Source organism: Pelodiscus sinensis, chromosome 1 (assembly GCF_052426305.1).
Source record: "Pelodiscus sinensis isolate ZL-2025 chromosome 1, ASM5242630v1, whole genome shotgun sequence".
Taxonomy (NCBI): Eukaryota; Metazoa; Chordata; order Testudines; family Trionychidae; genus Pelodiscus; species Pelodiscus sinensis.
In genome coordinates, this window is record NC_143052.1 from 168,944,157 (window position 1) to 168,967,740 (window position 23,584).

General features: G+C 40.5%; 1 long non-coding RNA gene across 1 annotated transcript in view; it reads left to right on the plus strand.

Moving 5' to 3' along the window:
- LOC142826912 (uncharacterized) overlaps positions 1-23,584 on the plus strand; it is a 33,191-nt gene that overhangs the window by 9,163 nt on the left and 444 nt on the right. The window contains exon 2 of the long non-coding RNA XR_012901171.1: positions 23,168-23,253. This is a non-coding gene — a long non-coding RNA (uncharacterized LOC142826912). The remainder of the gene's footprint in view (positions 1-23,167; positions 23,254-23,584) is intronic.

The following is a 23,584-nucleotide window of genomic DNA, read 5'->3' on the forward strand; positions in this document are numbered from 1 at the left end:
GTTCTTTTATGAAGCTCCCATGGGGAAATCCATCCCTCCAGGTCTATGTCAAGTTTTCACATCAATTAGGATGATTGCCAGCCTCTTTAATACATTTTCCAGTAATAACTCTCAACACTTTGCAAGAGCAAATCCCTGAAGCTTTCCTTTTTTGAAGCCAATCCTTTTGATTAAATATTCTTGAAATATTTTAAAGAGGAAAAGAAAATCCAGTGACAGATTGTTTCTCCCCAGCAGTGAGGATAAAGCACCAGATTCTCAGCTGATGTACATGGACTTCTCTGGAGCTAGGTCAGTGAGTTATGCCATCTGATTCTGAGGATCTGACGCACAGGTTTTTAATGTGCAATTTGAAATGCTAGTTTGGCATTCCATTCACAGTTTTGGCATAATACAGAAGGTTGCCACAGAGGAGTACACTTACAAAGTAGTGTGCAAAAAATGATATGTATGTGCTATAATTAATTCTGTTAATAGTCTTATGTGTTGGGTGTAAAATGTGAACTCAGAATATTTGGGGTGAAGAGGTCGCTTTATTGAGTTTGCTATTCTGAGTCATTATTTCACATTGATAAATCTGCCTAAGCAGCTTACAGATTTTTGTTTAGTCCTCTGATTTCAAGGACCAAAGTAGACGCACAGCAGCCCAGTCAAACCAGGTTGATATTCAGTGACAGTAGTTTAAACATAAATCTGCCTTGGTGAAGACTGATATGAAATTCATAAACTGTTGCTGTCCACGTTTTCCTTTTCCAAATCCTCTTTGCTGATGGCTTAGACATCAACTATAAAATTAGCTATCAGCAGAAAAAGAAGACAGCCCTGTGGTAAAAATAAATAAGCTCATTGTAAAAAAATGTGATCACTTTGACATTAAAATTTTAAGGAGCCATTTTCCATCTTCATTTCATGCAGTTGCCCAATATCCTAACTAAGCAATAAGCTATCTTCAGCTGCTATGGGCTGTATGTTGGTTCACTAGCTAGCCAATCCATTTTTTTCTTATAAATGATTAAAAATAGCAACAACTTTATATGTGTGTACACTTTCCTCATTTAACTGTTGACACTGCTACTGAATGGATGTGTCCTTTGTTTGTTACAGTATGGACTGGTAAGACTCTTGACCGCTATCTGACCCATAACTCCAAGTGGCCAAGGTTTTTTGTCTTTTACTTTCCTTTTTCAGTTTACCTATTCACAAAACTGTGTTAACAACAATTATTTACTTTCAAGGATGCTTTAAGACTTACATAATAATGGTAAAATGCCTAGAGATCCTTGAATGAATATGTGATATAGATGAATGTTATTAATCAGATTCCAATATTAACTTTTTTTCTGCTGCTTCATGTGCATGGTACATCAAACAAAATGCACCTCAAAAAGTGGCCTATGGAGTTTGAAGTATTAATATCCATCAGAAGACTGGTACCTCATAAGAACTTCACTCTGTTCCACCACAGTTCTGAAGCTTCAATGAGGACCAGTACTTAGAAAGTTAACAAAGTGTAATGCACTGGTGACAGTAAGCCTACAACAACTGCTGGCTACATTTAAGCCACAAACCATCCCATTAAATCAGGTCCATTTTAATTTGACCAATAGATGGCACTCTCAGTCTCTTTTTCTCTTATGGACCAGACATATTTGAAACAAAGTGTTGTGAAGACCACTTTTTTCTAGAAAAGCCAGTGATCTGCTTTTTCTAATTAATGTTTCATTTATGTTTCTAATGTTCTATATTGGCATCTAAAATGAACACATTGTTATAAGAGCACTAGAACAAATAATGAGACTCATACTCGTAAATGTAGTCTGCATCACTCTTCATTGTATATTAGATGGCTCTCAGTTTTCAGTCTGTATTTAATTAATTTAAATGGAAAGACATGGAATGTGACTGTCTCACTGCGAGATAACCATGCTGCAGGGGGCTGAGTTGGTGGTTGAACAAGTTAATATTGTCCCCTTGCATCTGTGTTGCCCCAATGTGTCCCCTTGTGTCTGTGTGTGACCTTAGCTTCTGCATGGTCCGCTGTAGCTTTACGTTGCTTTCCAGAAGAGGCTCTCAAAGCGTAATACAGACAAGTTTGTCAAGTTAGCTAGCAGGAACTAGGTAAATGCTGACTTCCCTCCCCCCAGAACCCTTCGCCCGCCCCCCCCCCCCCCCCACACACACACAGAAGAGTGGGTTTAAAAGAAATAGGTGATCAGTTATGTCAAAGGCAGCAGCTATCTGAAGAAGGATTGGAATAGAAAAAAAGCCCTTCATCCTGGAAAGGAAAAGGTTGCTTTGTGACCTGTAGTGAGAGTGGTTTCACTGGAACATGGCTGTAGCTGTACTGCAGGGCACGGAGGAGACAGTTAAAAGTGAGACAGTTGAAATAATAGCAATAAACTATACATCCTTGGGGAGACTGGAGGTAGATGGTAAGTGAGAGTAGTGACAGTTGGTCATAAGGTCAAGGTCAATGGCTTTTAAAATATAAATACATACAATATTGTAGCATGATTTGAGGGTAGACAGAGAGCAGGGGTATGTAAGAATTCTGGATCATATATGGCAAAAACCTCGTGGAATGGAAGTAGAGGATGGACACGTAGAGGCAAGGTGAAGAGCAGGATGGGAAATGGGTTAGGAGATGTGAGGAATATAGGTATAGGAAGAAATTAATGCCTAGTGTATAAATTTTCTCTGTAAAAGTTTGCAAGGATCCTGGGCCAAGGAAGAACTCATAGAACTCACTCAGGAGGAATAGTTATATAACACAAAGAAGAGCTAAATGCAGTGTAATTAAACCTCTCACAGTCACTCTCTCTTCCCCTCATCTGCCAGGCTTTGCTTAAATACAGACTGTAAGTTGGTTCCAAGCCACTTTACAAGGCATTATACTCCATTAAGAGTGGTCCTTTTATATGAAACATTACCTATCTGTCACTAAGACCCCATATCAGCAAATCATTTAAGTATGTGCTTAATTCTGTCCCTGTTAAAAGCACTTAATCACATGCGTAAGTCCCATTGGATTTAGGTATATGCGTAAGATCTTTTCTGAATAATGATGGACCGCTGAATCAAGGTCTGCATTAATACATGTTTAACCACAGCTTACTTCCTTATAATGATACTTTATTATAGATAGGTTTCAAATCTAAGGTGCTGGAACCATTTTATCATGGGGGTGCTTGATTAAAAGGCTCCTATCTGTAAAACCTGCTTATGATAGAAAACATTACTACTCCCAGCACCCCTGGTGCTATCATTTGTGGTTCAAGTAATGGAATTTTTTTTTTAACAAAAGGCAGCCTGCAACTGTATCCAATTAGTAAAAGGATTCTTTAGATAATAATGGTAAAGACATAATATTTGGAGAATTTTACAGGGGAATAAACAGTGGGTAGTTTGTACAATTGTTCTTAACTTGCTATTTGTGAATGTGCTCATTGGGTTATTATGATGTTGGTGTGTAAGGTTACAGCATATACTTCTAAGAGCACAATATTATCCCCCTGCAGTGATTGGGAGTTTTGCCTTTGATTTCAGAGGGAACAAGATCAGCTCTTTGTGTTCTTAACAAACATAGGGCAGCTATCTATCTCAATGCAGTAGGCATGTGCCTGGGAACATTGTATTCTAAAAGTGCCTAAAAGTTGAAGGTAGGTTAAAAGTTTTGTTTTTACAGAAAACATAAAGGTCAGCTCTAGGTGGGGCACTGAAGATGCTGTGCTTAGGAGCTCAGAAATATGGCCCTGGATAAACCTAGTAGTATAGGGATTTTAAATGGCATTCCAGTGCAAACATATTTATGCTTTGCAGTGCCCGAGAAACCTTATGGAAACATCCTTAGGAAATTAATGTAGAAGCATAACCTTTATATAAAATGTTTAATCCAACCAATGGAATATTTATATACCTAAATGTTGGTTTAAAAGTTCAGTAGCAGGGATATCATTCTCAAATTCTGTAGCACTTTTATGCTAATTTCCATAAAGCCCCTCCCTATCAGTTACTTTTATAGGGCTCTTCCATAAGGGAAGATGCTTGCACTCCTGTTGGCTCCATTAAAGTAACATTTGAGACAGTAAAAATAGATACAGCAGATGTAACTCTTCGTCTGTACCCACTGAGTAAGTTTCAGCATTATGGACATATGGAGAAAATGGGAGTCTTTATGTGTAACTTCCATGAGCTTTGGGTTAGTTCTGTATTGCCTTGGTTTATGAGGGGAGGGGAAAGGTAACTCTATAAAATAATAATAGAAATGTAGCCATGTTAGTCTAGTCTAGCTGAAACAAAAAACAGAACTATGTAGCACTTTAAAGACTAACAAGATGGTTTATTAGGTGATGAGCTTTCGTGGGCCAGACCCACTTCCTCAGAGCAAATTGTGGAAGAAAATTGTCATGACCATATATACCAAAGGGATACAATAAAAAAGTGAACACATATGAAAAGGACAAATCAAATTTCAGAAGAGAGGGAGGATGAGGGAGGGAGGTAAATGTCTGTGAGCTAATGATATTAGAGGTGATAATTGGGGAAGCTATCTTTGAAATGGGTAAGATAATTAGCATCTTTGACCTCGGCATAAAGTGTCAAATTTAAGCATGAATGACAGTTCAGAGGATTCTCTTTCAAGTCTGGTGTTACAATGTCTTTGAAGCAGGATGCAGGTAATCAAGTCATTGAGACAATGCCCTTTCTGGTTGAAATGGCAAGAAACTGTTTTTTCTTTGTGATCCTGTCTAATATCTGTTTTGTGGGCATTGATTCTTTGGCGAAGTGTCTGAGACATTTGTCCAATGTACATAGCAGATGGACACTGTCAGCACATGATAGCATAAATTATATGTCTGGATGAGCAGGAATATGTGTTCTTGATCTTATAACTGAATTGGTTAGGTCCAATAATGGTATCAGCAGAGTGAATATGTGGACAAAGCTGGCAACAGGGTTTGTTGCAAGGGAAAGTTCCAGGGTTGGTATTAGTGTGGTATGTCCTGTGGTTGTTGATTAGAATCATCTTGAGGTTAGGTGGTTGTCTATAGGAGAATATGGGTCTATCTTCCCAGAGCCTCTCAGAGTTTAGTATCCTGTGGGTCTGGCCCACAAAAGCTCATCACCTAATAAACCATCTTGTTAGTCTTTAAAGTGCTACATAGTTCTGTTTTTCTATAAAATAAGATACATATCTCAATTTGTGTTCAGACCCTACAGGTAAATTTATTGTTCAGGATGCTCCCTTTCATAATTAAATTGCACTTGCTAGTTTTATTGTCATTCTCAGAGATAAATCCTTGATCTGTGAGCTTTCATGTGCTGTCTATCACTGTTGCCCACCTTTTTATTACAGGTAGGGGATTATTTTTTACTGTATTTCTGGGGATTTTGACAGATCCTTAGCTCGTGTAGGTCTGTGCCTTCTAATTTATACTTTTGACTGAAGGAACCCTATACTTAATAGGCTTGTTACATACTGACAGCTTTATTATGATCTCTTCTTCTTGTGTGCACACATATCCCAGAATTTGCTGTGTATATATATATATAATTGCTGCTTCATTTGCTTCTTTAGGAGATCTATTCTCAAGCAGGATGCTTAACTCTCAATACTATTAATGATATTTATGTGGAATCTTATACAACATCAATTAGAAATATTCAGAACCTACTGTGTTCAGATATAACCACAAAACCAGAAAACCCTTTATAGAATCATTCTCCATTCCAGATGGTGTCATCCTTGAAAATAACCATGTAATCACTTTTTGGTTTAGGATTTTTTTTAAAAGAATTTAAATGCAGGAAACATCTGTGCCAGTGCAAGTGGTAGAATTGTCTATTAAAAAAAGAGGAGCTTTGAATACCAGAACTAGATTAGAAAACTAAAGCAGTACACAAAAGCATAAAATGTAATGGTAGCATTTAACATTTGTGCTGCAACACCATAAAATCTAATAAGCATCATGTTCAGTAGACAAAACTGTCTTACTTTACTACAAGATGGGCAGATGTAGGATTCACTCTAGGTACAGCCTGCACATAGCAGCCCTCGAATTTCCTCAGTGCTTTGTGCCACTTTTGCTCGCACCTCACACTGGGATTTGCCAGTATCCAACTCTGGATCTAAGTTCATTGGAGAGTCAAGTAATTGCCATGACAATCTCCATTGTTTACATTTTAGTCAGTTGATACACACACATTATTCATTGTAGTACTGCTTGTAAAACTCAATTTAACAGGTGTGCTAGCTAGCAAGGGAGAAATATTTAGCTAAACCATGAAGAAATGTGCTATCTTCCTGTTTCAAAGCAGTGAAAATAGCCCAACTTGCTTTTCACCCTATTCCATTTTCCCACCATTAAATTGTACATATATAGACTAGAATGAAAACTGGAAAGCACTTTGAACTCAGCAGCTCTCTGCATTAAATTATTTTCATATTAAAATATATTTTTCTTCATCAATTGTCACTTGTTTCTGTTATATTTATGAAATGAAGATGCCCGCAGTTTATTATTTCATTTAAAGTGCCTAGTTTATTATTTAACTTTTCTTTTACCTTTTTAAACCATAGTGTCTGGGGGACTATTCGCAAGTCCTTGCAGGAGGAATAATGGTAGTTCGAATTAGGAGCTTTAATTCGAACTACCTATTCCATGCCGCATGTAGCTGCGGGCAGGTAGTGCGAACTACGGGGCATTTAAAAATGGTGGCGCCTGGTAACATGCAAATAAAGTCCGGGTTATTTAAATCCTGGGCTTCATTTGCAAGTTCGAATGCCTACATTAGCCACCCTAGTTCGAACTAGGGTGGAAATGTAGACATACCCAGGGTAGTTTAGTCACTAAAGCTTCTGACAAGTATAAAAAGTTGTTGTTTGAATCCTGTTGGAAATGTATTGACAGTCTTTAACTTATATTCTTTCGGGTATATCGACACTATGAGATAAGCTTGTATCTAATATGGTTGATTTCTGGGCACCCGATTTTGTGAAGTTGAAGGTCAGTGTTCTCACTGCAGGAAAGAATCAAATGTAGTCTGAAGTAGTGCATACCCATTAGGGAGCCTAGCAATGACTCAGAGAGCAATTCACTATGGGCATCTTTACATTTTGGGCTATGCTCATGGTGCTTGCTGGAACCAAAACTCTGCAATGGGTGGTCAGAGGTTCATGTCACCAGTGTCCCACAATGCACTTGTCTAGTCCCTCTCCCCTTGTGTGAGATAAAGGGGAGGCAATGTGCTTGTGCCTTGTGGTACCCTGGTTGTCCGCACAGATGCTATAGCACCATGAGCATGAAGCCTGGTTTGCAGCAATCCATTGTGATGATGATGTGTGTTGTGTTGTGCCTAATGGTGCCGGACTTCAAGAATGTACTCATGTCACTCCACCAGGAAGAGGACGAGGATGAAGCTTGGTATGGCATGGAGTTGCTGCTTATGCAAGGCCTGGCGTTGATGCTAGTGCAGTCACCAGTCAATGCCGGTTCTGGTGCCATGAGACAAGCTCAGACTTGTGGGACTGCACAGTGCTGCAGGTTTTGGACAATTATCAGTGGCTGCAGAACTTCTGGAACAAGGCCATTTTCTTAGAACTTGCGAATAGCTTGCCCCTGAATTGAGGCACCATAATACCTGAATGAGACCTGCTATGAGCATGGAGAAGCACATGGCAGTTGCCCTAAGGAAGCTTGCCATGCGAGACAGCTATCATTCAGTGGGAAATCAGTTCGGAGTACTGAAATCTACAGTAGGGGCTATTCTCATATAAGTAGCCAAGGCCATCAAATGCTTCTGCTACGTAGGGTCATGACTCTGGGGAAAATGGACAACATCGTGGAGGGCTTTGCTGTGATGGGGTTCCCTAACTGCGGTGGGGCCATAGATGGAATACTCATCCCCATCTTGACCTCCAACCACCTTGCCATGGAGTACATCAACTGCAAAGGATACTTCTCCATGGTGCTGCAGGCACTGATGGATCACAAGGGCCATTTCACTGACATCGACGTGGTTTGATTTGGAAAAGTACATGAAAAAAGTGGTATGATTGGCAAAAGTGCTGTATGGGGCAGCTTAGACCTAAGTAAAGAGGAGTTCAACTACAGGTTGAGCAAGTGCAGAATGGTGGTTGAATGTGCTTTTGGACATTTAAAAGATAGGTTTAGGAATCTCCTGACTCAGTTGGACCTCAATAAATGCAACATACCCTTTGATTTGATAGTCTGCCATGTGCTTCATAATCTCTGAGGGTATGTCTACACTACCCTGCTAGTTCGAACTAGCGGGGTAATGTAGGCATACCGCAATTGCAAATGAAGCCCGGGATTTGAATTTCCCGGGCTTCATTTGCATAAGCGGGGCGCCGCCATTTTTAAATCCCTGCTCGTTCGAACCCCGTGCCGCGCGGCTACACGCGGCACGAACTAGGTAGTTCGAACTAGGAAGCCTAGTTCCAACTACCTAGTTCGTGCCGCATGTAGCCGCGCGGCACGGGGTTCGAACGAGTGGGGATTTAAAAATGGCGGCGCCCCGCTGATGCAAATGAAGCACGGGAAATTTAAATCCCGGGCTTCATTTGCAATTGAGGTATGCCTACATTACCCCCGCTAGTTCGAACTAGCACAAGGAACACTTGTGAAACTGCCTTCTGCCTCCCAAGGTCCTGGAGGGTATGGCTGCCCTTGAGTCCCTCTTCCCCTGTGTCCTGGGAGTGAAAGCAACGGGGTTGGGGGAGGAAAGACCAGGGTTATCATTGGGGAGCACAAGGTCCTGGAAGGAGGCCCTTTCCAGACAGGAAGCTAGGGGCTCTATCACAGTGCTCAGGGAGGCAAACATAGTCTCATGCTGCCTTGCCTGCTGCTCCCTGGCAGCTCTTCTCTCCTGGAATTCCATGATCCGGTCCAGGTGCTCTGCCTGCATCTCTTCTATGAGGGAGTTCATGCAGATATCCTGAACATATCCTCCCTTGTCCATTTTCAGCTGTGGATCTGAGACATGTGGGCAGATACTGTAAGAGATGGAGTATTCTGCAAGCTGGCTGCTGTACCAGCTGCAACAAAAAGTTACAAGGACAGACATTAGAGGAGTAATAGAGATGTAGCCGTGATAGTCTAGTCTTGCTGAAACACAGCAAGGGATATTTGGTGTATATGGTCATGCCAATTTTCTTCCACAATTTGATCTGAGGAAGTGGATCTGGCCCACGAAAGCTCATCACCTAGTAAATCATCCTGTTAGTCTTTAAAGTGCTACATACTCCTGTCTTTTGTTTCAGACATTAGAGGAGATACATTGTGTTAAGCCTAACCCTAATCTGTTAGCCTAACACCAAAGGTCTCTGTAAAGAGCTCCTGTTAAGCAAATATAGTCCTTCTTTTTGGCACCATCAGGCAACTGCTGTTTTGCTCCCTTTCTCTGCAGCATTTTGAAGCTGTTTTTGCTTTGTTTGTTACTAAGGGGATTTAAACACACAATGTGTTTCTGCAAAGCTCCCCTACCCAATGTCTACAAGTCTGACCCACAACTCTGATTTTTTTAATGTCATCTGTATCTTCTGAGAGGTATGGCTTAAAGGGTCTGCACTGTGGAGGTATCAAGTAAATTTAATTAGGTCATGAAAGCCCTCAACTTCTCTTGACTTTGAGGAGTTAGGGGTGCTATGCAGCATCAGTTGCAAAATTCTCTGATCCATATGGAGCTGACAATGTCCTCCACAAAAGTAATTATTATTGTAACTTTGAAAGTTAATGTTTTTAAATATCAGCTAGAGCCCCTCTAGAATCTATCTTTAAATCTTGGTTATAATTATAATACTCTATTGTGTCCACATCACATAACACTTTACATGTTCAAAGTGGCATTACTGATTTAGTGTGCTTCTGGATAGTGGTGTATAGCTTTAAGTCTATTGGTGGCTACTTTCCACTCCTAACATATTTGGCATTAATATATTCTGTTTTTAAATGTTGATGCTAATTCAAAAGGCATTTCCTTGTTGTACATGTAAGTGTCAATATGTGTATGATTAGCATAGGAAATGAGGGTAGTATACATATGTTTTCTAAAAGGCAGATAAAAATATGTCCAAAATCCTCTCATATTGCATATGAATAACACATGTTCTGTGTTTTCCTAGACATAAATCCTAGGCACTTCAGAAAAATAATGTAATAAACCTTCTGTGTTCTAAAAATTCTGTGTGCTTTGATTTAATGAATGAACAGAATACACGGCATACAGTGGTTATAACCTGAGTACTGAGAGAGCAAACAAAAGTGTGAAATGATGCCTATGTAAGTGTCAATTAGCAGCAAACAGGTACTCCTTGGAGCAAACTATTCAAACTATATTTTGTACTGCTAGTGTCTTAAACAAAGGGCTAATTTGGGCCCTAGTGTGAACCACTTATGCAATTATGTGACAGCTAGGATGCAAAGAATCCAACTGGCTTTTTTAGGTCTAGGCACAAGCTTAAGTGCCTTGCTGGATTAGGGGTAATAGTAAGTCAAGAGTTCATAGAATTGATTGTCATCTCTTTAATGGGTTTTATGTGGACATCTCTGTGGAGTCTAGGGGTATGTCTACACTAGCTTGTTAGTTCGAGCTAGGTAGGGTAATTAGGGCAACTGGAGTTGCAAATGAAGCTGGGGATTTAAATATCCTGGGCTTCATTTGCATATTCCCGGGCGCCGCCATTTTTAAATCCCCCTTAGTCCGAATTCTGTGCCCGTGGCTACACATGGCACGGAGTAGGTAATTCGAATTAGAGATCGTAATTCGAACTACCATTACTCCTCATGGAATTTCACACTTTTGTCTCCTCGTGGAATGAGGAGTAACGGTAGTTCAAATTAGGATCTCTAATTCGAACTACCTACTCCGTGCCACATGTAGCCACGGGCATGGAGTTCGGACTAAGGGGGATTTAAAAATGGCAGCGCCCGGGAACATGCAAATGAAGCCCGGGATATTTAAATCCCGGGCTTCATTTGCAACTCCGGTTGCCCTAATTACCCTACCTAGCTCGAACTAACGAACTAGTCTAGACATACCCTAGAAGAGTACGAAAATGGAAGATGTCTATAAGTTCAAACAACGAGGAGTCCTGTGGCACCTTGAAAATTAACAGATTTCTTTGAACATCAGCTTTTCCACTTCATTATATGCATGGAGTCTAAATTCAAAGAAATATTCAGACTACTTGGGGGTTTCACATTAACTGAACTTTGAAATCTTCTGACATTCTCCCACTAGTGATAAGGAAATGTTGCAAATAACATAAGAACTCATCCAATCATAGTGAAAGTCTTGGAAACCTTGTTATATCAAAGGACAAGTTGTGTCCAGCTCTTGCACTGGTGTGAAGTGGGGGCAACAGAGTTTAAGGAGTCAGTGTCATGCCTCCTCTGTGCTCACCATGTTTGGGCACAGTGTTAATTGCTGTGTGGATATCACTGCAGCCAGTACCAACCTCTGAAAAGGGAGCAGGAAGAAAGCAGAATCTGTTCTGTTTCAAGATGGCAGAGTGACTACATTTTTGTAGCCAGCATTGCAAGGTATTTATATGCCAGATACAAATATTTAGTGTATGCCCCTTCATAATTCAGCCACCATTCTAGAGAACTTACTTCAAGGCTGATAATTAATACATTTTTAAAGGAGAGTTAAATGTAAGTCTGAACTCCTTGGGGGAGAATTGTATGTCTCCTGTTCTGTTTTACCTACATGTTGCCATATATTTCATATTATAGCAGTCTCAGATGATCACCTGCACACATTCGTTTTAAGAACACTTTCGCTGCAGATTTTACAAAACACAAAGAAGGTCCAATGAGAGATTTCGAAATATAACTATAGCACACAAGTCAAGGTTTAAGAACCTGGTTTGCCATCCAAAAATCTTATAGGTTGGAGATGTACAGAATTATTTCAGAAGTCTTAAAAGAGCAACACTCCAGTGCAGAAACTACACAATCTGAGGCATCAGAAAAGAAAATCAACTTTCTCCTGGTGGCTGCTGTCTCAGATGCTGAAAATATGCATGCGTTGGCCCACACTGCTTTGGAGCATCATCAGCATGGATGTATGTCCTCTGGAATGGTGGCTGAAGCATGAAGGGGCATATGAATGTTTAGCACTGTGGTTTTCAAACTTTTGTATTGGTGACCCCTTTCACACAGCAAGCTTCTGTGTGTGACCCACCTTTATAGATTAAACATTATTTAGCATTATCATAAATGCAGGAGGCAAAGCATGGTTTGAGTGTAAGGTGGCAGCTCATGACCACTGCATAACAACTTTGCAGCCCCTGAGGGGGTCATGACTCCTAGTTTGAGAACCCTTGATTTAGCATATTTGGCACATAAATACCTTACAATTCCAGTTACAAATGTGTCACTTTACATATGTTTATTATTTCTACTCTGTGGCCATCTCTATGGTAACTATCTTGTTTTTATTTGCGTTTTGTTTTGTTTTTGCTTACCACTTTAAGTTCATCATTCAGTGCATCAGTAAAACATTTTCCTGTTTACAAGTTTCAGATATAATTAGAGGAACTACAGGTACTTGCAAAGAATGCAAGAATTCTGATTTCAGTTTCCATTCAGAGGTTCATTTCCCAGTCACGCTTATTTGCCATGTTTCTGGAATGTTATACTGACTGTGGGGGCGTGAACTCTTTAATAAGATTTGTAGCTTCCATTGAGAAATATAAACAAATTGTAAATCCTCCAAGTAAGGAGACCAAGGAATGCACTTTTTGTCTATGTCTCATAAGATTTGCACTTTTATTTTATTTATTATTTTGGCGTTGGAGTCAGCGTAAGGAACCAAGCTGGGCAAAAGTGGGATCAGATCCTAAGTCAGTGGAAACCTTTCTATTGACTTTGGTGGGCTTTTGGATCTTGGTGAATTTGTGAGTGCAGAATATTAGACAATATTTTAACTAGTTTTGAAAGCTTAAAAACATCTTATGGTGTTCTCTTGCCTTGCACCTTCTATAATTATAGGTGTAAAACATTACCATCTTTTTTGGTGGCAAGTTACAGTCACTTTACATAGATGCAAATGACTGCCTAAGATGCAAGTGGATGGAGAATCAGGCTGTAAAATGAAATGAAATTAGAAAACATGCAAACACCAGGTTGGTTGTGGGAGTAGTACCGGTAGAGATGTTCCTTTAATGAATGAAGATGAAGCATCAGTTGTTAGAATTAATACTGCTAGTCAAATGGATTTCAAGCATGATGTCAACAATCACAGTTTGTACTAATGAGTCTTGCCATGGCTTCAGAGATCAATTCAGGAAGAGCAATGCTTACTTCATTGACCACTTATCCATTTGCCTGGTTGGATTAACTGAGCAGCATGTTGTTTTCATGCTAAATGCTGGGCATCCAGCTGCACAACACATTCTTCTCAAAGTCACGGACACTCCCCCTTGCTGCACAGTGCCACACAATGTGACTGGTTGTCAGTTGCTGAAATGTTGAATCATAAACTCTCTTTACGTGAATTTTTTTTTGAGTAGCTTTGAAGCATTTCATCTGCCATCCTCATGCAAATCAAATGCTCCTTACTGCCAAGCATACCAGCTTTTCCCAAGACTTCCATCGTAGACCAAACCAAAGTCCAACCAAAGCAGCTTATTCTGTGTTTGTGTAAATAAAAGTAGATTCATGATGCAGCCCATACATCACCTTCATAGCCTATTATGAAAATGCTTAATTGGTAGATGTTGAAGGAAAAAATTCAGGAAACTTTGATGTGTTGTGATCTTCCAACAGAAAGATCTTCTTGGTAAGGACTGGCATAGAAAATTATCTGCTGATTTTTCTTTCATACACTGTCCATTGCCCTATAATTTTCCAGCTCTCACTCTAAACCTAACTCAGCAACAGTTGCGAACAGATTATTCTGGTATTGGGCATAAATTCATCAGAACTATTAGTTATTGTCTCCCATATAAACAACCAGAATGCTAGTAACTGGACACTTCTATTGCATGCATGAGCTGAAACAGTTACACCAGTATATGCCTCTTCCCATCATCTACTGCCAAAGCTGTTATCTCTTTGCTAGGCGTATCAAGCTGTCAGCCATTTTTGCTGCCCAGAATACAATTGACTGGGGCCCACACAACCAAATGTCCACACATTCTGCAACTCCAGTCTGACTCATTGCTAGTAATCAAGGAGAGAGAAAAGGCACAATTTTATCAACTGGCACCAGACACCTGAGTCTCTGATTTAATAATTTTCCTGTTTTTTTTAAAGGCAATCAAGCACCAACATGGCTGGAACATAAGTTAACTGGGCTGCCAATAGGCATCTACAACTGTTACTGGCAATATACAATAAACTGGGACTTTTTAAAAGGGACTATCCTGAATAACCATCTTTGAGCTAGCTTGATTAAAAAAAAAAAGAACCCTAGCTGTTTGGAGGGACTACCAATAAAGTGCTAAGGTCAATGAAAATGATTGTTGGATTAGCTCATAAGGGACTTCTGAGCAGCAATATGAATTTACCACCTGTTTTGATACCAGTTTATGTAGAGACAAGCCAAAACCAGAATCTTGAATGGAAACATTTTCATATGTAAAGGGATTGGACACTCGTAGTTATACACCTGGAGGTAATCTAATACCTGGGTTACGTTTGGGGTTGCATTTTTAAAGGCACTATTTTCTTAATTGAAAACAAAAGCTGAAACTTTGCAAAGGCAGCTGGCAAGTTCCTGGCAGTGTAATATGAACCCAAACTCCAGCCCTCAGTTGGTCTTCAGTGTGGAACCCAGAATTTATCTAAATGCTATTTGGAAATGGCCACTTGGCCATCTCTAGTGGTAATAAGGATACTAGGCAACTGAAAATGAGCACATTTGTGTTCAGTTGCCTACAGTGTTCCATACTTACAATGAAGTAACTTCATGACACATGGTTGGTATTTACTACATTTGTTTATTTCCTTTGAGAGGGTGATCAAGTGATGCACATCTGAGGTGGGAGGTTGAGCTTTGAATCCTGATAGCCCCCAGATTGTTTAATTTAAATATATGAATAAACTTGCCAGAAAATAAATGTTCAATCATCTGTAGGCATGCCAAGGAGGGGGTGGTGTATGTAATGTGGCCTACAAAACAGCAGATGAAGATGGTTTGCTCACCATGGAAACCAGATCTGCCATGAAATAGGGAGAATATTTGGTACCACTTAATCTGGGCACCTGAGGAAATTGGGGGAGAAACATGATCTTTTTTTTTCTTAAATTGCACATGTCAGGGAACTGAAGTTGATGTTGCCAAAAGCTGAGCACTCAGAATAAGTGAGCTTGAAACTAGGTAGCTCTGTATCCCTGGGTCTCTCCTTCAAAGTCTGTGGCCAAAATTTTGCCCTTTGTCACAGCTATATAAACCCAGGATAACTTGACTGGAAACATTCGGGACATACACTTTTGTAAATGGGAACAAAATTAGATACTCTAGGGGCTTGTCTATGCTTTGAACTGGGTATGCAATTACCAACTCAAGAAGACATACCTGTGCTAGCTTTCATCAAGCTAGCAGACACTGCATCACTCTACAGCCCGCAGGAGCAAAGCAGTGAACTGACACACAGGGGCATGATCCTCCCTAATGTGACTTAGCCTAGAGGTGGAGAGCTCAAGTCTAAGATTAGATGGCAGTTCAGTATTAAACGTTCCCAAACTGCTGTTATTCTACTCAGATAGAAACCAAAGGGGCTAATTATGCGATTTATGTGCTCAGATGCTCCTATTGACACTCGAGTCCCATCAATAGCACCAGCACAGTTAGGAAATAGGGTGGATAGTAGCGGTTTCCCACAGTGCCCCACATTCTTAGGGCTAGGGTCTGAAGTGGGCAGGGGGGCTAGGTAGTTTGGGAAATGGTTACTTTGATTTGCGCCTGAGCACCGCAGTGTTGTTGCCAGAGTCTAAGATTCAAGCATGGGTCAATAAATCCTTAACCTAGGATTAAAATTCAATGTCGATGCTCAAGCCAAGGGTTTTCTGACAGGTCTTCTGACTCAAGTCCCACTAATCTTAGGTTGACATTGCTGTGTAAAGTGGGAGCCTGCAGCCATTCTGGGACCCTCAGGCAGGGCCTTGGGTGGAGGAGGAATCAGCTTTTCAGCATCACCCAGATTGCAGCATGCCAGCCCCCCCTCAGTCCTTAGAGCCATGCAGAGTCCACCACTTGGTGGTCTGATGACAATTTAAAGGACCCACGGTGGTTGGGAGCCCCAGTTCCTTTAGAATCACTGGGCCCCAGGGCAGTTGCCCCCTTTCCTCCATCCCAATGATGATCCTCTGTGTAGACAAAGCCTTAAATGCCTTCCAGGACAAAACCCCTCCCTGTAAATCCTGATGTCAGTTACACTAATATTAATATAGAGCATCTCCTGTGAGATTCATGGTAATGACCATAAAATCAGACTTTCTCACCATGTCTACCAGTAGGACTTAATCATAGAATCCTAGAACTGGAAGGGACCTCAAGAGGTCATTGTGTCCAGTCCCCTGATCTCATGGCAGGACCCAGTACTATCTAGACCATCCCTGATAAATGTCTATTCAACCTGCTCTTAAATATCTCCAGTGATGGAGATTCCACAATCTCCTTAGGCAATTTAGTCCAATGTTTATCCACCCTGACTGTTAGAAAGTTTTTCCTAATGTCCAACCTAAACCTCCCTTGCTGCAGTTTAAGCCCATTGCTTCCTATCCTGTTCTCAGAGGCCAAGGAGAACAATTTGTCTCCCTCCTCCTTGTGACACCCTTTTAGATCCCTGAAAACCGCTATCATGTCCCCTCTTAGTCTCCTCCTTTCCAAACTAAACAAGCCCAATTCTTTCAGTCTTCCTTCATAAGTCATGTTCTCTAGATCTTTAATCATTCTTGTTCCTCTTCTTTGGATCTTCTCCAATTTCTCCACAACTTTCTTGAAATGTGGTGCCCAGAACTGGACACAATACTCCAATTGAGGCCTAATCAGCATAGAGTAGAACGGAATAATGACTTCTCATGTCTTGCTCAGAACACTCCTGTTAATGCATCATGTTTGCTTTTTTTGCAACAGGGTCACATTGTTGACTCATATTTAGCTTGTGGTCCACTATGACTCCTGGATCCCTTTCTGCAGTACTCCTTCCTAGACAGTCACTTCCCATGTGTGAAACGGATTGTTTCTTCCTAAGTGGAGTACTTTGCATTTGTCCTTATTACACTTCATACTATTTACCTCAGACCATTTCTCCAGTTTGTCGAGATGATTTTGAATTATGACCTCCAAAAGCAGTTGCAACCCCTCCCTGCTTGGTATCATCTGCAAACTTAATAAGCATACTTTCTATGCCAATAGCTAAATCGTTGATGAAGATATTGAAAAGAACCAGTCCCAAAAAAAGACCTCTGTGGAACCCCACTTGTTATGCCCTTCCAGCAGGATTGTGAACCATTAATAACCATTCTATAATGGTTATCTGGCCAAATATTCACCCACCTTATAGTAGCCCCATCTAAGTTTTATTTGCCTAGTTTATTAATAAGAAGATAATGCGAGAGTGTATCAAATGCCTTACTAAAGTCTAGGTATATCACGTCCACCACTTCTCCCTTATCCACAAGACTCATTATCCTATCAAAGAAAGCCATTAGATTGGTTTGACATGATTTATTCTTTACAAATCCATGCTGGTTGTTACCTATCACCCTATTATCTTCCAGGTGTTTGCAAATGAATTCCTTAATTACTTGCTCCATTATCTTTCCTAGCACAGAAGTTAAACTGACTGGTCTTCTTCTTGTTGTTGTTGTTCTTATTTCCCTTTGTATAGATGGGCACTATATTTGCCCTCCTTCAGTCTTCTGGAATCTCTCCCATCTTCCATGATTTTTCAAAGATGAAAGCTAAAGGCTCAAATACCTCCTCTATCAGCTCCTTGAGTATTCTAGAATGCATTTCATCAGGCCCTGGTGACTTGCAGATATCTAACTTTTCTAAGTGTTTTTTCACTTGTTCTTTTTTATGTTTGTCTTCTAAACCTAGCCCATTCCCGCTAGTATTTACTAGTTAGGCATTCCTTCATCAGACCAAAACAAAGAAGTCATTAAGCACCTCTGCCATTTCCAAATTTCTGGTTATTGTTTCCACCTCCTCACTCCTCCATCCCTCATAGATGTCTATCTAACTTGCTCTTAAATATCTCCAGTGATGGAAATTCCATAACCTCCCTAGGCAATTTATTCTAGTGTTTAACCAACCTGACAGTTAGGAAGTTTTTCCTAATGTCCAAACTAAATCTTCCTTGCTGCAGTTTAAGCTCATTGCTTCTCACCCTACCATCAGAGGCCAAGGAGAACAATTTTTCTCCCTCCTTCTCGTAACACCCTTTATCAAGGACCGGAGTCATAGCCAAAGCCTAGTGAACTTCAGGGCACATAATAAAGCACACTAATCTTATTTAGCTTTTTGATTAACGGTTTTATTGAGTATATTTTGATTGCTGCATTTATAGCTCTTTACTTCTCTGGCAATAAGTGCAAAAATATTTGACAGTAATCGTAACAGCCGGTGAGATGTGCTTTTTGTGTGTTTTTAGACACTGCACAAAGGTAAACATTCTACATAGAGGAGAGAACAGTTGACTAAACTCTAATTGCAATTTCATATTTGGAAAATAATATTCATTTTTAGGAAAGTCCTGAAAATCAGAATCTCTGATGCTTGGTGAAGCTCATTCTTAATTACCAATTTCTTAGGCACCAGAAAAAGTGGTAAGTAAAATAATTCTGAGAATACAATAGTTTACTTTTAAACAAAATTCTTTCTTATTTTCTATACTTGTGATGTTGTGAAATACATTGGAGGTGATCTGATATTCATGCCGTTGATAGTGCATTTTATTTACTGGGTGCACACAGATGCTACAGATTAAAAATCAGGCAGTTAGTATATTATTTTACAAAATTTGTGGTTACTCTGACAGATGATCAGGCCTAGATCTATAAAGGGGATTTAGACTCAGTGTTGCAATGTAGAACTTTTAGATGATCTATTGAAATCCAGAATCCTTACTTAGGTGCCTAGTTTTGCAGTACAATACAAGTGGTGAGTCAGGTATCTAAGAATGGGCTTAATAAAAGCCAGCATTCTGAGCAGCCCAGTATGAAATGCCAAAGGGAGGTGGGCACCTAATGGGATGCAACTGCTTAGTATTCACAACTTTGAATCTTTACTTGGAGGCTTAAGTGAAGTCAGCCTTATCTCACAAAAAATGAAAAAGTAACTACTCCACTTATACCCTCTAGCCTAATGGTTAGATCATTCACTTAGGCTATAGGGCAGCCAGGTTCAAGTTCCCATTGTGCCTTATGTGGTGAAGTTTCTTGAACCCAGGTCTCCAAAACTCCACATGAGCTCACTCACAGATAGGATATTCAGGGGTAATTTCACTTATTGAATCTGTTCCAGTTTGTATGAAATTGATGTAATACAAAGTAGAACAGTGTTTTTCAAACTGTGCTCCGTGGAGCCCCTGGGGCTCCGTGAGACATCTCCAGGGGCTCCGCGAGGTTGACAAACTGGAAACATTGATGGGTACAACACATACAATCAGTGGACCGCTAGGACTCTGCATAAATTTTTATGCATGTATAGGGCTCCAGAGCCCAAACAGTTTGAGAACCGCTGTCATACTTAACTAAATATTCATTGAAGCAAGACCTGGAACCTGGATTTCCTAGATGAGTGACTTAACCACTGGCTTATAGACTTATCCCTTCTGGCCCAATAGTTTGAATACCTGCAAGTTTAGACAACAGTGGAGTAGGTGTGTTAAGGATCTACATTTATGAGTTAGATGCCTAAAGTGGCAAGTGGGTACCTAAAATCCTTTGTGAAAATAACTCACGGTGCCTATAGGGCAATACATTGGGTTTTGACACCACTGTTGTTCATTATTTCAAAAGTTATCCCTTCTTTTCTGCTTTGCATCAGAGATGAGTCTCTGTCTTTTATTTCAATATTTTAACTGTTTAAAAATATTCTAGCTTAATTCGTAGCAGGTGGTTGGAAATATGTCAGCAGGAGAACATACCCACTGTCCACCATACAAGGCAGAAAACTATCTGCCACCCACAGACAATTATTCTAACCAATTCACAGATGACAAGCAGAAACATCTTTGAAAACTTGTGTCTGTAGTTGATTGAACTTATTGGTTCAAATGCTTTAAAAAGAAATGTAATCTCCTAGGTTACAAACAATTGGATACATTAACTGTAAAGAATACATACATGGGTCAGTCTAATTCCCTTTTGGTATAAATGGGAGCAGCTCCATAAGCTTCAGTGGAATTTTGTCCTTTTGCATCGGTAGAGTTGGGCCCATAATTTTCAGACATTAATTCTTAAAATGACACCATTTCATTTATGAAAATATAGACGAAAAGCATCTGGTAAACTGTAGTCATGTGAAAAATATTTAGCATGTACCTTTTACTGCATCACCTGTTTTCTTCCTGCTAATCCATCTCCCCCTGAGATGCCTATATAATTTTTTCAGACAGAATAACTACCACATCGAGTTGCAAAATCAAAAGAAAAATGAACAATGTTGCTACTACACCTGTTTAGTAATAATGATGATTTATACCCTGTGAATGATATACTAAATATTTCAGAATCAGAGAGGAAGTGCTAACTGCCATGAAACTGTTCACACAATGAATTCTAGCTGGGACTATTTTTCACATTACACACCTTAAAGCAGAATAAAACAAAAGTCATTTAAAAACAAGTTCACAAGTTCTATAAAAAGTGTATATTGAATGGAGTAATTCTCTGGGGAGGTTTCCCCTCATTTGCTGTGCATCTTGTTTGTAGATGGCATTTATGGATTACCAGCTATATATGGAAAACAGCACAAATGCTGCTGGGAATCTAAGGTTATATGGAAAATGGAATAATGTTGCTTTTCGGTAGGTAATCAGAGACACTATGGCTACGTCTACACTGGCATGATTTTCCAGAAATGCTTTTAGCGGAAAAGTTTTTTCCATTAAAAGCATTTTCGGAAAAGAGCATCTAGATTGGCACAGACAATTTTCCGCAAAAGCACTTTTTGCGGAAAAGCGTCCGTGTCAATCTAGACGTGCTTTTGCGCAAAAAAGCCCTGATCACCATTTTAGCCATCGGAGCTTTTTTGCGCAAAACAGTACTGTGCTGTCTACACTGGCCCTCTTGCGCAAATGATTTGCACAAGAAGGCTTTTGCCTGAATGGGAGCAGCACAGTATTTCCGCAAAAACACTGACGATCTTACATGAGATTGTCAGTGTTTTTGCGGAAATTCAAGCGGCCAGTATAGACAGCTGGCAAGTTTTTCTGCAAAAGCAGAGTTGATGGTACTTTGTGAAAACGAACAAAAAAAAAATCTATTTCTCAATAGTTCTGCTGATAAGTCATCTTCTGTGTTTCCCTCCTCTTGTTTTTAATTACTAGGAAAAATTCCATGAAAACACATTCTTTTGTTGCTTTGGGGTTCATCTGCTCTTGCTGCTCACTCCTCTCATGCAGACATAATTTGTTGTTCCTGGCAGCCGGGTTATCTTCATAACAATCCATGGTAATATAACAAAGAGTGGATTTTGACTTTATGTGAAGAATAAGCAACAGGAGCAGGCAAGCTTGAAAAACCCTGGACCAGGTCTTCAAATGATATAAACTGATATAGTTCTAAATTCAATGAAGCTGTTACCATGGATTTTGAAATGTGTATGGTGATAAATACAAAATGGAGTCACAAATGGGTTCCATTTTAGGTGAGAAGCAAAGGTTAGAGTTTCCCGCCTAATCTACGCCTTGCACTTGTTACTAGTCTGTGCACCCCATCCTAACAGTGTGCACATGACACTCTATGCACACCACCCATTATGCACTTGGCACCTCAGATCTGCACACCACCCTAGGTAACCTATGTGCACACGTCACCAAAGATGTACATTCAGCCCTCCTCAGGTTTTCCCGCCTTAGAGGCAATAAAACCTCCTTGTTTTGAAAGGTTCGGGTTCGTTCCTTCTGTGGATTCATACCTACCGGATCAGGTGTAGCTAGTCTGTTGTCTTGTCTGTCTACCCAAGTCTGTCTGTTTAGTTTGGTATGATTGTGTAAGAGGTTGATTGATCCATTGTTATCATCGGGAGTATAGCAGCAAGTGTCTAGCTAGCTGGCTATTTCTGTGGCCACCTGTGCGTGGTGTATTCCCACGTTGAGGTATTAGGCCAGGAGTTGTGGTGGCTAGACCAACATCCTTATCGCCTCTGGATTACCGTGAGCGTCGCTTTGCCGTGATTCCTGTGCGTGACTGCTACCCGAGGAGCCGAGGATCCTAAAATGGACCAGTGTCTTAAGGCATGGTGAACGAACTCGAGGGATCTCCTCACCATTCCTCCATTGTGGCTTTCCATTAGCCAAAGTGTAGAGGTTGTGAACAGCGGCTGCATTATCAACCGACTGATTAATTGTAATGTATAAACCTATTGCTTAAGGGACTTTTCTATCTCCTTTCTTTTCTGGATTAGGGTGGTTTACCAGTTGCCTGTCATTTTCTGTGTATGCTATCTAACTTTGTTATAATATATAGTTTGGCCCCAAATTGAGAGTCTGTCTATTCTTTCTAAACTCCACCAGTGATTAGATATGGATTTATCTGGTGTACCTCGCTTCTGAAACAGGGATGATTTAATAACTAAATAGTCAGAGCGAGCCTCGGTTATCTCAATTAGATCAAATTAATCATTGCAGTGTTTCCTGTCAACAAAGCTATGTTGATTTGCACCAGCTGAGGGTCTACCTCCTAAAAATGTCTCGAATAAGATTAAAGGAAGAAAAACATTGAAATACATACTGGTAGAATCCTCATTAAATAGTATGATTTCTACATTACTGTACAGCAGGGGTGGGAAACCTTTGGCTAACTGGCCACATTAGGCCCCCTGCTTAATTTTATCCAACCCACGGCAAGTCTCCATGCTGTGGGCCAGAAGTCCTGAGTCTCAGTGCTACCTGGTAGGGCTGGAGCTGTGAGCTGGGGCTCACAGCTATCTGGGAAGTTCTGCATGATACCCTTGCTTACAGGTGCTGCCTCAATAGCATCCATTAGCTGGGAACCAGGGGCCACAGGGACATGTGTCGACTACTTTCAAATCTGGAAGCTGCCAGAGGTAAGTGCCTCACACCTCCTCCTGCACCCCAACCACCTGCCCCAGTCTGGAGCCCTCTCTCATACGCTGAATCCCTTATTTTTAGCCCCATCCCAATTATAGGGTTCACAACTTTCAGAACTGGACAGACCAGATGCCATTCACGGCAATGGCATCTGGTCCAACCGAGTGGGAAAGCTGGCCACCCTAGGGAAAGCCCCGAGCTGCCAAGCGCCCCTCCCCGTGGGTCTGTGTGTTTCCTGCAGCTGACTTTTCTGCATATCAGTGGCCCCTGATAGGAAAAAGTTTCCTCACTCCTGTTACACAGCAGCACTAAGACTTCAGTGTTTGA